The 16,165-nt window shown below is 41.0% G+C and overlaps 1 protein-coding gene and 1 long non-coding RNA gene across 2 annotated transcripts in view; both read right to left on the reverse strand.

Moving 5' to 3' along the window:
* The window catches only part of CLSTN2 (calsyntenin 2), a 520,261-nt gene that overhangs the window by 91,672 nt on the left and 412,424 nt on the right, over positions 1-16,165 (reverse strand). The window lies entirely within an intron of this gene.
* LOC109308650 lies at positions 9,113-10,135 on the reverse strand. Its single transcript, XR_002100663.1, has 3 exons — positions 10,036-10,135; positions 9,441-9,442; positions 9,113-9,126 (listed from the first exon to the last, which is right to left on the reverse strand). It is a non-coding gene; the product is annotated as an uncharacterized LOC109308650 (long non-coding RNA).

Raw genomic sequence — 16,165 nt, forward strand, 5'->3', positions numbered from 1 at the left:
TAGTTAGCCGGATCCACTCTCCTCCCTTTCTTGAAGATCGGCACCACATTGGCCTTCTTCCAGTCTTTGGGCACTACATCAGAGCACCAGGAGTTTTCAAAGATCCATGCCAGGGGCTGGGCTATGACGCTCGTCAGCTCCTTGAGTACCCCGGGATGCAGACTGTCAGGGCCGGCTGACTTGAAGGTATCCAGCTTCTCAAGGTGTTCCTTCATGAGGTCAGCATTTATGGGGGGTAGGGGATTACAGTTTATTACTGTGTTAATTGTGGACCTATGCACATTTTTATAGATCCATAATCTGATTTATCACCATATTTGTACCTGATTATGTTAATTTCAGGAGTAATAATAATGGTTTTATAATGGTTGGCACAGTTGTATTATTATATTTACATTTCTGTTATTTTTGGTTAAATTTATATTATGGTTGTATGTCTGTTACACTGGTTTTGGGAGCATGGCTTTCACCCAGAATTCTAATATTCTAAAAGCCTAAGTCTGTCTGTCTGTCTTTGTAATGCTTTATTTGCACTCTGGTTGGCTGACAAACAACCAACAGAGTGTGGACAGGGGCTGGTGGCTGGCAGACAGGTGCCATGACGGTGGGGACACAGGAGACAGAGGTGGTGGGAGAGGCCAGCACAGCAGCAGCATGGGGGGAGCAGCAGGGTCGGGATGCTGCAGGGGGGTAAGGCCACTGGCTTTGGCCTTGGCCCGCCCCTCCCCCCTTCTGTCATCGCCGTATGCAGGGCCCGACACAGGACAATGCAGCAGCGGGGGGGCAGAAGTGGGCCTGATGTGGGTTGGTGGAATAGCAGGTATGCTGCAGTGGTGGTAGCAGCAGTGGTGGGAAGGGAGGAGTGGGCCTGGTTCCCACACAGGGAAGAGCAGGACTGGACCCAAGCCAGGGGAGAAGCCAGCCCACTGCGGCAGGGGATGGAAGGAGTGTGCTTGGAGCCAACAGGGAGGAGGATGGGGGTTGGGGAAGGAGTGGGCTTGGGCCTGAGGGCGGGGAGGAAGCTCTCTCCTCCCCTCCCCCAGCCATTGCCACATCAAGGTGGGCCCCCTGCTCCCACCATCACAGTACACCAGCTTCTCCCCCAGCCTCGACTTGGGCCTTCTCCCCCTCTCGGGCCCAGGCCCACTGCTCCCCCACCCCTGCCGTTGGCTCCGAGCCTCCTCCTCGCATTCCACCTCTGCCACCAGGTAGCCCTGGTTCACTGCTGCCTCTGCCACAGCAGTCCAGCTTCTTCCCACCCTTGGGCCTGGTCCTCCCCCACTCTGGGCCCGGGCCCACTCCTCACCTCCCTCCCTGCTGCCATGGTGGGGAGGGGGGTGGGAAATGGGCCCGGATCACAAGCAGCAGGAGGTAAAGGGAGAGCAGGCCCAGATGGCGGGGGGGCACAGGGCTCCCTGCACACTCCCCCCCATCATTCTTGACGGGCAATTTGGCTAGTCCTTAGATGACCTCTGGAGGTCCTTTCCAGCCCTAGTTCTCTGATGCTATGATTTTAGAAATGCAGGGCCTTCCTCAATCCTTATCTTTGTCTTAATTTTACAGTTAAACCTGTTCTATTATGCCCATTAAACTTATAAATTATCATTATATTGAATCTTAATGTAACACCCTTGCAAAAATTATGGTAAACACAGCAAAATAAGTCTAGAAGGGCCCTCAAAAAGTCATTGTCTAACTTCCTGCTTAAGGCAGAATTACCACAGTCTAAATCATCCTAGACAAAAGTTTGTCCAACGTGCACTTAAAAATTTCCAGTGACAAAAATCCTACACCTTCCCTCGTAATCCATTCCAATGTTGACCACCCTCCTAGTTTGAAATGTGTACCTAAAATTTAAGTTTACTTTGTTGCAATTTAAATCCATTACTTCCCCCATCCCTTGAAATACACAGGGAACAATTGATCACTATCCTCCTTTTCCATTAGAAGACTTTTAACAAATTCCTACTCCATTTGTCTTCTCTAGCCTAACTTATCTTAATTTCTGCAATGTATTTACATATGTCATATTTTCAGACCTCTAACCATTTTTGCTATTCTCCTCTGGGCCCCTTTCAGGTTTTTCACATTTTTTTTCAAACTGTGTAGAAAGAAATTAAGTTGGTTGACATGATCTCTTTTTGTTAAAATTATGTTGACTGTTACTAAACATTGTGTCATCATCTAGATGCTTAGAAATTGATTGTTTGAGGATATGCTTTTGAGACATTGAAATTAGACTGGCCAATCCATAATTCTCTGGGGCTTTCTCCTCCAACTTAAAAAAAAAAAGATAGCTACTACTATATTTGCCCTTTTTCAGTCTTCGAAGACCTCACCTAAAATCCATCCAAATAAAATTACATCAGCTAATCCCTTGTGTACTCCAGAATGAATTTCAGCAAAACCTCCTGACCTGAAAACATTTCATTTATATAAGTAATCTCTAACATTTTTCCTTACTGCAGGCTGAATAACTACTTCCACATCTTTGACAATAGTTATATTTGTATCTGATATCTGACCTTTTTTGTGAAGACCTTTTTGTGTGAACACCTTTTTTGCGTTTCATCCTAGTCCACAATATCTATTATTAGCTTTTCTTCTCTATTGAGTAAGGACCCTAATATTTTCCTTGGCTGTCCTTTTAATTCTAATGTTTTATAGATTTTCTTTCTTTGTTTTTGACTTGAGGTCAATCCTTTTTTTAATTTTTTATTTTTTTGAGTTGAGGCTGTCTGAAATTTCATCTCCAGACAGTCAGATATACTCCCACCCTGGTAATTAAATGAAGATACGTAATTGTGGCTTACCAGTTCCAGAAACAATTAACCAAGTAAAAATCAATGATCCTATATAAAATTTAGAAGAGGGGAAGTAACAGAAATCAACCATTCCCACTAAATTTATAATGTTTATAAACAGTTTTTGATTCTACATAGTATAAGGTTACAGGTAGAATAAGTTAAATCTGAAAATGAAAACCATTTTATATTTAATAAATGCAATATTTTTATTCTACTCAAGTAATTTTGCACTGGTTTATTTGAGATGATAAGAATTCATATAGTATTATCCATAAATATACATATTGGTATATACTTATTTTCTTCAGTATTCTAAGATACTCCTGCTTTCTCCTGACTAGTCTATATTATTACACTGACTTAGAAATAAAATCTTATTTAGGGCAGCTGTCAAATTTTACTATAAATATAATATTAAAATATGCTTATTTCATGCCAAATCTGGAATAAGGATTGCCAATGTCACACATTTTTCAAATATACCATTGATTCTCCCATTTACTTGTTTTTTTAGTCATTAAATATTTTTAATATACTTGGTCAAATTGATATTGGCTTAAGAAGGATACACTATTTTTCAAATGACAGCAGACCACTATAAACTATTGTTATCATCAATGTTTGAATTGATGCTGAAAAAGTAATTTCTTCCCTGTTATTAAAGTATAACATTGGTAGGATGGGTTTTTCATGTATTCATCATTATTTATGATTTAAATAATCATACAAATAACTTTGTTCTACCAATGTGGGATGTTGCATTTTACCAGTCGTGCTCAACCTTTTGGCTCTACAGGCTAGATAAGTGGCGTGGAACATATCTGCTGGCCAGATTAGGCCATGGGGTCTGGCACCATCCCCCTCCCCCCCTTTTGCCAAGATTGGGTTCCAGGGGGCCAGCACCTCCTGCCTTGCACATACTGGGATTAGGTACTGGGGGGCCAGAACCACCCCTGTCTAGTCCCCTTACAGCAAGATTGGGCTCTGGGGCCCATGCTACCCTTGCCCTGCCCTGCACTCTGGGATTGGGAGCCAGATCCAGTGCACAAGACCCAGGACTCCCTATGGGTCTGGAGATTTGGCAACAAAGGAGTAATACCACCACATTTCCAGACCCAACGGTAGCCCCACAGGCCAGATGACAGCACTGACGGATGGATCTGGCCTGCAGGAGGTCGTGCACCCCTGCATTATATCATTTACTTGTGATGCATTGCTAAAATATATAAACAATGGTCCAATTTACTCATGCCTTTTCAAATGACTCAATAAACCTGGTCATATCAAATACAGACACCCTATTTCATAGTTTTCCCATTTTCAAAATGGAGATAATTATACTAAGTGTCTTTTCAAAGTGTTTTGATGAAAAGCCAAATATTTTTGGTTTCCAAACCATTCCAACTCCCTGCCAGTGAATTACTTATATAATTGGCAAATTTATAAAGCTATTTGAAATAACAGAAACCATTCTCTTGAACTGTGGGGATTTTAATGTGGATTTTGCACTTTAAAAGCTATTTCTTTGGGGATGGTTGGGAGTGAGGAGAAGAAATTCATCTGCCAGTCCATATATGATTGCACCATTCATCAAATAAAATAAAATATTTTGTTAGTCTTGTCTGAGTTGAACACTGTTACTTTCTAAATGAAATGAATGGTCAATAGTGTGAAACAAATGTTTGAGCTGCTTATTACTTAATCTTGACAACATTTTTTATCCAACTGACCCAAATCATCTCTAAACACAATAAAGAAGAAAAATGGCCATTAGTAAATACTTAAATTTTGACTTTGTCTCTGTGTTTAAAAGCTCTTTAGCCTCTTGAGGCTTTTCATTTCATACTCCAGATACTTGCAAGCAATTTGTTAATAAAGTCCTCTTGTCAAATTCCTCCTATATCTAAATTTTGAAGACTGATGGAATATATGTATATTTTACTGCTTATTCAGGAACTGACAGAGATACAAGATCTTAGGATTCAATAAGGTAGCATCTCTGAGAATTACTCCACATCTGAACAGAAACAACATGGTTTGGCTCTTAACAAATAAAAATAGTGCAGGGTAAATAAACCAATTTAGTAATTAAAACTGTTAAATGGTCCCTAACTAACTGAAATCTATAAGGTATTTGATCCAGATGAAATACTGGGATCTTAAATTAAACCCAATATTACTTAAACATGCCATTTTCCCTATTTTTATTATAGTCTCTTCAGACAAACATTTAGCATTTATAGGGTACTTTTCACAATATGTTGATAAACAAAAGTGACCAAATGGTTTATGAATAGTTTATTAATGTGAATCATATGAAAAATTAGGCTAGACATACATTCTTTTACTATTAATATATATCCTAAATTTGATCTACAAACAAAATGGAACATCTTCTTGACTTTTGACCCAACCCTTCTTGAAGATGACTGGAAGAAGTCTTTGTCCACCAATTCATTGTCCTTAACAGTAAGCTAATAAAGAAGTCCATTTTATTTCACATATAGGCTATTTCATTTATCTTTGAAATCCTGTGGCATTTTGTGGCAGAGCACACCTGGGATGCTTGTCATGTGACAGGGGCTACAGTAGACTGGGACAAAGCCAGCAAAGAAGGCAACCAAGTGAAGCCCCTGAATGTCATGATAAAGGGGGGAGGTGTGTTGCAGAGCACCTTTGGGGGCTGCTTCCCACTCAAGTGCTTTCACAGGCTCTGAGGGGAACCTGCTTTGGTGGAGCAGCAGGGGGAACCTCTCCCAGGAACTATTCTAAATGGGGAAAGTGTGTGGCAGAGCACCTCTGGTGTCTGACACTTTAAGAGCCTGGAGAGGCGACTGGCAGGTGCAGCCCAGCTCTGATGAGAGGCCATTTTAAGATTCAGGCCATAGATGGAGGCAGCAATCTGTTGCCTGGCACTGAGGAAACAACATCTCCTGATGGAGCTGCTGCTCCGGTAACACTAGAAGGTAAGGACAAGAGCACGTGGGGATGGTTAGGAGGCTCTTGGTCCTGAGCATGACCTAAAACTGCACCCTACTGGGGATGGGTGGCCTGGTAGGGTTGTTTGTGACAGAACTGTGGGAAAAGCGGGGGGGCTGAAAACCGTTTGGTTTTACGAGAACTCAGGAAGCATCTACATGCAGCTTGTTTCCCGCTCTGTTGTGCAAACATGCAAACCGCAGACTTGCAGTTGGAAAGTCCTTAGCTTCGCAACTATGCTACTTTGAAATGTGATTGCGCTAATGGAATTTTCCTAATACCTTGTAATCAAGTATATAAGCAATGGAGAATAGGCGCTCGGGGTCGGCTTTGATCTGAGTCTCATGACTCCAGGCTGACCTGCTTGCAAGCAATAAAGGCTTTATCTCTGTGGCTTGTGGTGTGACTCACTTCTGGGACCAAATTGGAACTTAGCCTCCAGGAGCTCGAACGGCCCCTTGTGCAACAGAACAGCCCCCCAGAAATGCCAGGCCAGTTACCACCCCAGTGAAGGGCAAGGAGGGGCACCTAAACCCCAGCCCGCACCTTCAGGTGGGTCATTTAACATTGGAGGCAGTTGAGGGCCTGGCATGTCTGTGGCCACCTGAGCCCGTGTGGGGTGCAAGACCCCAGAAAGTAAGAATGGTGGGCCAGGCACACTGGTAAGTGGCACCCAAGCCTGCAGGGTGTGTGTTTGACCACAGTCCCCCCCCATAGGGGGCAGACTATGTTCCTCAGTGGAGGTGTAGAGTGGGGTACAGTGGGGCACCTAATGGCCTGGCACCAGAATGGCAATTAGGAGGCCTGGAGAGAGGGGCAAGTAGTGAGGCCCTGTGAACAGGGGGCCTGAGATGAGGCACTGTGAGAAAAGGGTTCAAAATGTGTCCCGGTGAGAAGGGCACTCGAGGATAGGCCCTGCTAACATGAGGGCTGAGTTTAGGTCCAAGAAAGCCTTAGGGATCCTGAGGCCACAGATGGGCCAGAGGCCAATTGAGTGGGGAGGCTGAGGTAGTGCTGCAAGTAAACACTGGGGTGAGTCAGGTGCCCCTAACTTAAAGCAGATGGGGGAGTGACCTGGCAAGAGACCAGAGGCAGAGTCACTTCAGTGTTCTGCAAACTACCTAGTGCTCACTTGGATGAGGGCCGTAGGAAAGGCCCAAGAGGCTTGCTGGCCAGGAAGTGCACGGAAACAAGTGCCAGGACCCGCCGGGTGAGGGCAGGGTGAGCGTGGCCCCAGGAAAAAGGGGAATGGTATGAGGGTGGCCCTGCAAAGGGGAAGTATGAGAGAGACCATGTGAGAGGTGGTGGAGTGGGAGAGGCCTCAGTGATAGATCTGGGCCACTCTTGGTGACAAACAGGCCACAATAACCAAAATTTATTAGGCAAAAAAAAATTTCTTTGTAAAAAGGACTCATTTTCCTTTCATTAATTACAGCTTTCCAGCGATTGAATGTGAAAAGACAATAAGCACAAGGAATGCTAAGCACCCAAGTTTATTCACAAACCAGAGGAAGAGAACTCTTATCTATGGAAATTCATGTCTGTCCCCCCGTCCTACTCTGTTCTACAGAAAATCTAAACCTTGTCTGTGCAGAATAAACACTTCTAAATAGAGTGCTAGTGCTATGAATTGCAGCTTCCTTATTTAAGGATCTGTGGAGCTTACCACCTCCTTATTAAACAGAGATTACTGAGATAAAATAAGTACTCGATAGATGTAGTCTAAGGTATTTTTATTTTGCCTGTATATTATATAAACACCTACCTGTATATAAATATACTATTAGAAACAAATTGTAAGAGTTGTCTTAGCTCTTATGAAAAAAACAGTGTTCCAAATCCAGATCTGAGTACTACGATTATAAATTAGCTAGCAAATCACACATTGTTGTACCTATATAAGCTTCTCATGAATAATTCAAATGATAAATTTTGTCCCCTCTGGAAAATGGATGTCATTCCACTGAAGATGTTAAGTGTTTTCATTTCTGTAGCCATGTGCTTGGAAATAATTCTGTAAAATTTAGATCTTGCTATAATCTCTTCAGATGTTAGTTACGCATATTCTTAGAGAAAAGAGGTTTAGCAAGACCTTTCAGTTTACTGGTTCATACAGGCTTCAAAATTTTCTAGAAAACATTTCAGAAACAAAAGTTTAGAATTTTATTCTGAGATTTAGCTACTTTTCTTGAAACAGAAAAATGTGGCTTGACTTGGAGGCTTTGAAGCCAAAATCTTTATTTAAGAGACTGCGTGTTCGTGGCCTAAGATCTCCTTTAGCATAAACTGACATCTGCCAAAAAAGGCTTGATGTCAATGCTGCATAACAAATATAAACACAGACATCTTGATCTCCATTGTTCTCAGAAACCCTGATCCCAGTCAATAAAAGACTTAACTAAAGTTTTCCTCTTTGAGATCACAGAAATGGTGCTATTGAAACTATACTCCTAAGGAAGTAATTTGTTACAACTCTGAAGAGAATTCAGTGTGCTGATCATCTGGTTGTAGGCACATGAGAAAGGGCGGTCTTTAGTTTCATTTACTCATTTTAAGCAAATCTATACAACTTCTAAATTTTACGTAAGTACAGTCATTTGCTGGGTCAGACCATAGGCCAGGGGTGGGAAAAACAGCAGATCTAGCCAGCAGCTGGACCACATTTCCCAGCACCCCACCCACATAGGTGGGGCCAGTCTCCATGGAGACCCCAGCCACTGGGCTGTGATACTACAAGGTTGCAGCTCCCATGGAGACCAGCCCCAGCCACACTGGCAGGACATGTGACAGGGCAGGGGGCTGCTCCAGAATCACCGGGATCTTGTGATGGGGGCAGCTTGGTCCAGGGCCAGGACAGAGTTGCAATCTGCTGCCTGCAGGCTCCAGGCAGTGGATTGCAGCTCTGGCCTGGGTCAGGACCACACTGTCACCACTGCAAAAAGCCAGGGCAGAGCCACAATCCACTTCCTGAACACCCCTGCCTGGAGCATGTAGGCTGCAGATCATAGGTCTTCTCTGGCCCTGGACCAAGTTGCCCCTACCACAAGATTCCAGCAGCTCCAGAGCAGCCCCCTGCCCTGCCACACACCCTGCCAGCATGGCTGGGGCCAGCCTCTATGGCAACCCCAGCCTTGAGCTATCACAGCACAGTGGCTGGCATCTCCATGAAGACCAGCCCCAGCCATGTGAGCAGGGGCTGCTGGGAAATGGAGTCCGCTGCTGACTGGATCTGGCCTGTGGGCCACATTTTGCCTGCCCCTGCCATAGGTCTATCTAGCCCAGTATCCTGTGTCATGCAGTGACAGAGTGGACACTGAAAAGAAGACTGAACTGGGTATGACTGTCAAGTACCTCCTTAACTTGCAGGCCTGTAAGACATGCCTGCTGGCTGACTTGAAGGATGAATTCTAATTAGACATCCACACACCCATGTTCTTTCCTGCCACGACTTGGTGTTTAAGGGAGTTGATTCAGTACCTGGATGTGTAGGTTCAGTCATCCCACGAGGTCCTACGTTCCTGAGGGCTCCTCCACCCTCGCCCGTTCCACCAGTGTCTGATCGGCCGCTTGGTCCTTCCCCATGACTTCCATCCAAAGAAGAAGGAACAAAAAAATACAAAACCAAGCACTCCTGACCTGGATTATTGTTCTGACTCCTTTTGGCAGGAAACAAACAAAATTGATGTCTATAACCTCTTTTTTTTCCGCCACCATCTCTATGGTGGCCCTCCATGAGCCTCTTATTGGGGTTGTCATGATTCCCCTCATCCCAGAAGATCCATCCGTGACACAAATTTTGCTTGCATCCCTTTTAGGGTCTTTAAGGTACCAGTTTTTTAGAGTGCCCATCTATTACAGACTTTATGGTACCTGTCTCAGCCGGGCTCCGCTGGCTCCTAGCATGGTAACAAGCAGTTCCAAGTACTGCCGGGTCAACAGTCCTCTCTCTAAGTTCCCTCTGGGGAGCTCACTCTCCAGAGGAGTCTCCTACCAGCTCTCAACTTGCTCTCAGGGTTCTCTGCAGCGTGGCTCAGCTCGATCCTCCTCCTTCCGATTCCACGCTCCCCGCATCTTACCTGTTCCGAGGTCTTCTTTATACCGGAGTTGGAGTTCCCAGCCCCTCCCCTCCAGAAACACCTGGGCAAGGAGGGTTTCTGCCAGGTCCTTTGGGGCTGTGGGTCTGGGGCCACTGACCCTATGTTTAGCCCTTGCGCTTTTGAGCCCTGTGACTCTCTCTCTCAATGACCACAGGCTTTTTTTTATACTGTTCCTCTTTCACTTGCAGCCTCCAGCATTTAAGGTCTAGGAAGTTCTTATTTGGAGGCTGTATTCCTAACTCCCAGGCTCCTTTGATGCTCCTTTCCGCCAAGAATTTGTCCTATCCTTTTTTAATATAGCTAAACTGTCAGTTTCCAGAACATATAGTGGCAACGAGTTCCACACCCTAATTACACACTGTGTGAAAAAGAACTTCATTTTGTTTCATAGATTCATAGAAGTAGGGTCGGAAGGCACCTTGTAGATCATCAGGTCTGAGCCCCTGCCCTGGGCAGAAGCGTTTTAACCTTACTACCTACTAGTTCCATTTTGTGACCCCTAGTTCTTATATTGTGAGAGAGTAAATGATAAATCCCTACTGACTTTCTCTTTACCATTTATAGTATTTTGTGAACCCTTATTCCGTCCTCCCTCAATCGCCTCTTTTCTAAACTGAATAGGCCCAGTCTCTTTAGCCTCTCCTCATATGGAAGCCTCTCAATTCCATTAATCATCTTTGTTGCCCTTCTCTGTACCTTCTCTTATCCCCTTTTTGAGATAAGGGGATAAGAACTGGGCACAGTATTCAAGGTGTGGATGCAACATGGATTTATAGAGGCACAATGATACTTTCTACTTTGTTTACAATTCCCTTGTTAATAATCCCTAACATTTTGTTTGCCATTACTCTGTACTCAGCAGCCACCATAATATTTTTAGAGAGATGTCCATAGATCTCTTTCCTGTGTGGTAACAGCTAATGTAGAGCACATCATAATGTAGGTATAGAGTGGGTTACTTTTTGCCCAAGTGCATCACTTTATGCTTATTTACCTTGAATTGCACCAGCCATGTAGTTGCTCATTCACTCAATATTTCCAGATCCTTCTGTAGTTCCTTCTAAATTTCCTAACAGTCCACTTTGGTCATTACCACTTTGAATAATTTTGTCATCTGCAAATGCACATCACTGAAGTAGTTTGCACACCACTAAAGTAGAACCTAAAGACAAAGCAAGCAACTGGGGTACAGCTTTTCATCTCTTGACAGCTCCCAAAGTTGAGGTCCCAGCATCCTACCCTTGCTGGAAAGGAATAGAGGGCTTCTCCCTCTCCTCTTAATCCATACTTCATGATTAAATGAGGGAGAACACAGTTTTGCCCTATATTTTCCAAAACCCCACAGGAAACAGTATATGCTTTTTCATTTCTACTTTGAAAATGTAGTTTTTATTTCTTAGTTCTTAACTGAGAATCTGAAAATATTGAATAGACACTTTGGTAACTTGCACACAGAAAAAATATTCATGAGTAATATTCCACAGAGATAATGACCTCTTTCATCCCCCCCCATGCACACTAAATTCTATTAGCTACCTCTTTGAAGACTGAATCATTTGGCAGGTCCATCATCAAAGGTTTGTTTCTTTTATCTTTTAGGAGAATGTTGTCATGGCCCAGAAGGGTTGTTTTTTAAAATATACTCACCAAAGGAATATGGAGACTTGCGATGTATATACACTGTTTTACAAATTTAATGCTTTTCTGGTAAGGCAATTTACTTGCAAGACTTTTTTCTCTGTTCAAGGGATTCAGCACATATCAGAGATACAAAAGATACTACTTTCTACACAGTTTCATGTCATGTTAAGAAAACGTCCTTTGAGAAACATTATTGTTATTCAAATAGACACTTCCCATTATAACTCTAGATGATATGCAATGGTAAGAGCTATATCTTCAGAAAAGCACACACAAAAAATACACCCCCCCCCAGAAAATACCATGTGCTCCTCAGCTGGGTCTGGTAATTATGGCAGAGAAAGAAAGTATATTTTTTTCTTCTTTGCCCAATGTGTTAACTGCAGATGGAAGGTGACACAGATTCATATTTTGCCCCCATTTTAATTTTCTGTAAAAGGAAAACTGCTTACATTTTTAGCCTCCTATGTTTATGCTATGCATGACCTCTTTACTTAAATGGTAAATGTTAGCTATATAATTACATAGTTGACATGATGTAGACAGACTGATTAGATGTTAGGTACTATTGAGAGGTAATTAAGTATCTCTTCTCTTCTTGAGATGGCCAGGGAATGTTGGTATTTAGACAGTAGATGGCATACTTTCAGTATTAACTACAGCCAGGCTAGTTATGCATTTGTAGGGAAGCAAGACAACGATAAAGGTCAGATTCTGGTCTCACTGGCATAACTCTGGTTTTACGTCCTTTTTAAAAGACTTTTTTTTTTTTTTACTAGCACATAGTAACATCAGTGACATACAAGCCCTACAAAAGTTATGGGATCTAGTTAGGTAAGTTATCTAAAAGTTCAAGGGTCTGTCTTCACAGCTAGCTGAGCTATAATTTTTTTTCATGAAAATACTGTTTTATTAGAGACTGGGTATTTGACAAAACAGAATTATGAAATACATTTTTTATTTTTGTTTAAAATGTTGAGGTTTTATCAAAAATAATTTTAAACAGAGATTTACTTTTTGTTTCCCAAACGGAAAAAATAGGAGATATTTGACTGAAAGATTGAAATAAAGGCAAAAAGTGTAAGGTAATTAAAAATAAAGAAAAGAAATACACAAAAATCTTTTCTCTGACCAATTCTATTAAACAGTATTCAAATTTATACAACTGCTTTTGATCTGGAAATCTTACAAGACTGAAAAGTTCTCTTTCAATATTTCCAGAACCTCTGATCACATAAAAGGAAAGTTAACATGAAAACTTTATTTTTCAAAATAGAAAGTCACAGGTGAAGTATGAAAATTAAAACAATCCATCATATTCCAACGTTTTTTCCTATCAAAGAACTTTGGTTTGTTTGCTTGAAGGACTGATGTTTCATATTTTCTTATGGTACTGCTGGTCACACAACTGCATGTCTCTGACAATTTCTGTTTTTTCACTGAATGATTCAACTTATTTTTTCTGTCTGAATAAAGTGTGTTGTCACTAAATTTACATAATATATAAGTAAGGACTTAATTTTCTGAAGGTTTTCAGCTACACCTGTTACTTCATGTTAATTACAATGTGCCTTATGAAACTTTTGTGATTATCCTTTTTTCAAATGTTATGTTTTTCTAGCCTTTCTAATGAACAAAATGGCTTAGCCACATTTTCTGTTTGAAACTCTCAGTTTAAACAATGTTGCTGTGACCTTCAGAGGTAATATAACCAACCACCAGTCTCCTCCAGTTACATGTGCATGTTTTAGATCTGTTCATGGAAATAAAACAGTAGAATGAGGGACAAGGTTTCACTGGAAGATTATTTGGTGTTTCATGCAAATGGGAGAACACCAAATTAGCAACGTGTGTAAACTGGAGCTGCCACATCAAATCTCTTTTCAGCTACAAGCTTGTCTCAGTGGTGTGCCATCAGATGTTTCCATCTTCCCCAGGGGCAGTATTAAGAAGGTACATATAGATAATAGGCCAGTTGCTATGACAAGGCTTTGTAACCCTCCATACTCTCCTACTGTGTGCCCAAATAACAGCTGTTTGATTCTGCAAGTTCTTGTTAGGAGATTGATTCTTTACCACTTCCTATTCTGCTGCTGGCATACTCTGATCTAGACACTAGCAGCAGCATCTTGTTTTCCTCCCTCTGTTTTCAGATATCTCCCACAGGAAGTGCCAACAACTCACCTTCCCTCTTATCTTCTGCTCCCCTCCTCTTCCCTTTCATTTCAGCAGTGTCTTCCTCTCTGGGTGTCCTCAACCCCACTTTCCTCTACAGCTTCCAGCAGCTAATTTTCCTTCCCAGCTATGGCAAACAAGGAAGGTAAAAGGCCCCTTCTCTATCAATCTCTTATTTAGCACCTCTCTCAGAGATCCTAATACTCCCCCAACCCCATTCTGACCCTCAAGTCAGCCATGCCTTCCCACAAATAGTCTCTTCTTCACAAAAATAAATTAGATTGTAACAGAAATGAAGATTTGCCACTCGGATGTCTCTCTTTCCATGAGAGGTAAACTCTTTTTCCAAAGCTTAGCTACTGGTTAATTTTTATCTACTACATCTCATTCTCTGAGTCGATACCAATTGTGTATCCTATTAAATACAGTTGATAGCCCTGAAAAGACATTGATTAAAACCTATCCAATGAACATAACAATAAGGAATAGAAGAGGTTATGAAGTGTGCATGTATATTGCCCAAGTAAGCATTCATCAGGTTAGGTGATAAAATGTAGTTATGATGACCATATACTCACAGGTCAAGTTGTTTGTAAGATTAACCCTAACCAATAATCTTCCTATACACCATTAAGCACATGAACATCATACACATCAAAAGACCCCAATAACATGCAGACCAAGTACTTCCCTAGCCATCAATAATGGGCATCTTGTAAATCATGATAAATGTGTATAACCCTAAAGCTTAAAGCCCTTGGAGTCCAATTCTAATTTGGGCGAGGACTTGCAAGCAGACGCCATATATACTCTACCTTATCAGACATTGTGTGGATGAAATACAGTTGTTTAGTTATCTGACCTTTCTCTCCATCCTATCCATACAACTAAGATCACATAATCATTCCAAGAAGTGTATCTGATCAATGGTCTCAAGCCCTTATACCGTGTCACTAAAAATAACTGGTCTTTACAGATTCTACTTACCTTTTGGCCTTTTTCAGGGCATATGGTTTCTGTTTATAGAATAAAAGGTAGGATTCAGTAAAGTGCTATATTTCAATGGATGCATTTTGGGCAGTTTTCTGTCATCATAGTACAATTATGTAACTGGCTTTTGGTTTATACATCTCCTACTGAGATTTTTCTCAAAGTAATTGCTTCTGAAACATGACAGTCTGTTCTGAAATGTGACTGTAAATTAGTATTTTTATTTTATTTTCCATTTTTTACCCTCTTGTATAAAAGCAGATGCATCCGATTTATAGAAAAGATTTTGAAGTTCCTGAAAGGGTTTGTGTATCAAGTGTTTCCTCATACACTTTTCCTGATGATGACTAAAAGTGTCTGAAGAGTGTGAAGACAGGATGCACTCAGTGTGAGAAATCACTTTTACACTACATCTGTCATACCAAAAACCACAGCTGAGGACATAGCTAATTTATTATCAGAGAAAAAAAGCAATTCTCTAGGGCATCCAACTATCAAAATGAATCTAAAATAGCATCAAATAGTGCAGGACTCTGCTATCCCCTCAAGTGCACAGCAACCTTATTGCAATTCATTAGTATATAGGAATTATTCATTTTCATATCATACTTTCATCTTCATTTAAGTTCCATTAAGAAAATGGCAGAATTAGGGAAGTAATTTACTTTGAATTTAGACTAGAATACATATTCCACAACTTAAAAAGGCTTTAGTTTATGAGGAATTACAAATTACTGGCCAGGGGTTAAGATAGCAATAATATGTTTTTAAATTAGAGGATTTAAAATGTTAGGCTACTCTAAAAATAATCTTTATTTTCAGTATGTATGGATGCATTTCATACATTAGTAGACAGCTGGGGAATGGAATGCAATCAAGATTTCATTAACTTTTCTGAACTGATAACTAAATTGATCAGATATACTATAACAGTAAATGATGGACCATAACATAAACGTTCCTTTTATGATAGCTAATCTGCTACATTTTATAATAGAATATTTTTGTGAAAAATATTTTTAAAGTTTTCATTGTGAGATAGATATTATACAGATCCTAACTAAAACCTGCAAAACATTTGCAATTAAATTTTTATTGCAAAAGTTTTCTTTTTTTAAAAAAATCAGGGTTTTAGTTATTCTTTGACCAAATACTTCAACGGAATCAAAACTTCTCATTATCTAAAAGGCTACATAAAGCTGTCCACGTGTAAAGACAAGCTTAGGAATATAAATACATATTTTGTCAAAAGTCTGACTGTGTGACTTGTTTATAGTCATAGAAAAATAGGGGTCTTGTACATGTGACTAAGGACCCTTGTACATGTGAGGAAATTGTTCCTTTTAGTGGCTTAATTGCCCTTTTTAACAATTTAATTGCGTCACAGTGTACATATTCAGCAGCATGTTACAATTATATTTTGTAACAGCATACACATTAATCATTATATTTTGATTTAAATGACATGTTTTTATG

Source organism: Crocodylus porosus, unplaced genomic scaffold, assembly GCF_001723895.1.
Source record: "Crocodylus porosus isolate Cpor-Errol unplaced genomic scaffold, CroPor_comp1, whole genome shotgun sequence".
Classification (NCBI taxonomy): domain Eukaryota; kingdom Metazoa; phylum Chordata; order Crocodylia; family Crocodylidae; genus Crocodylus; species Crocodylus porosus.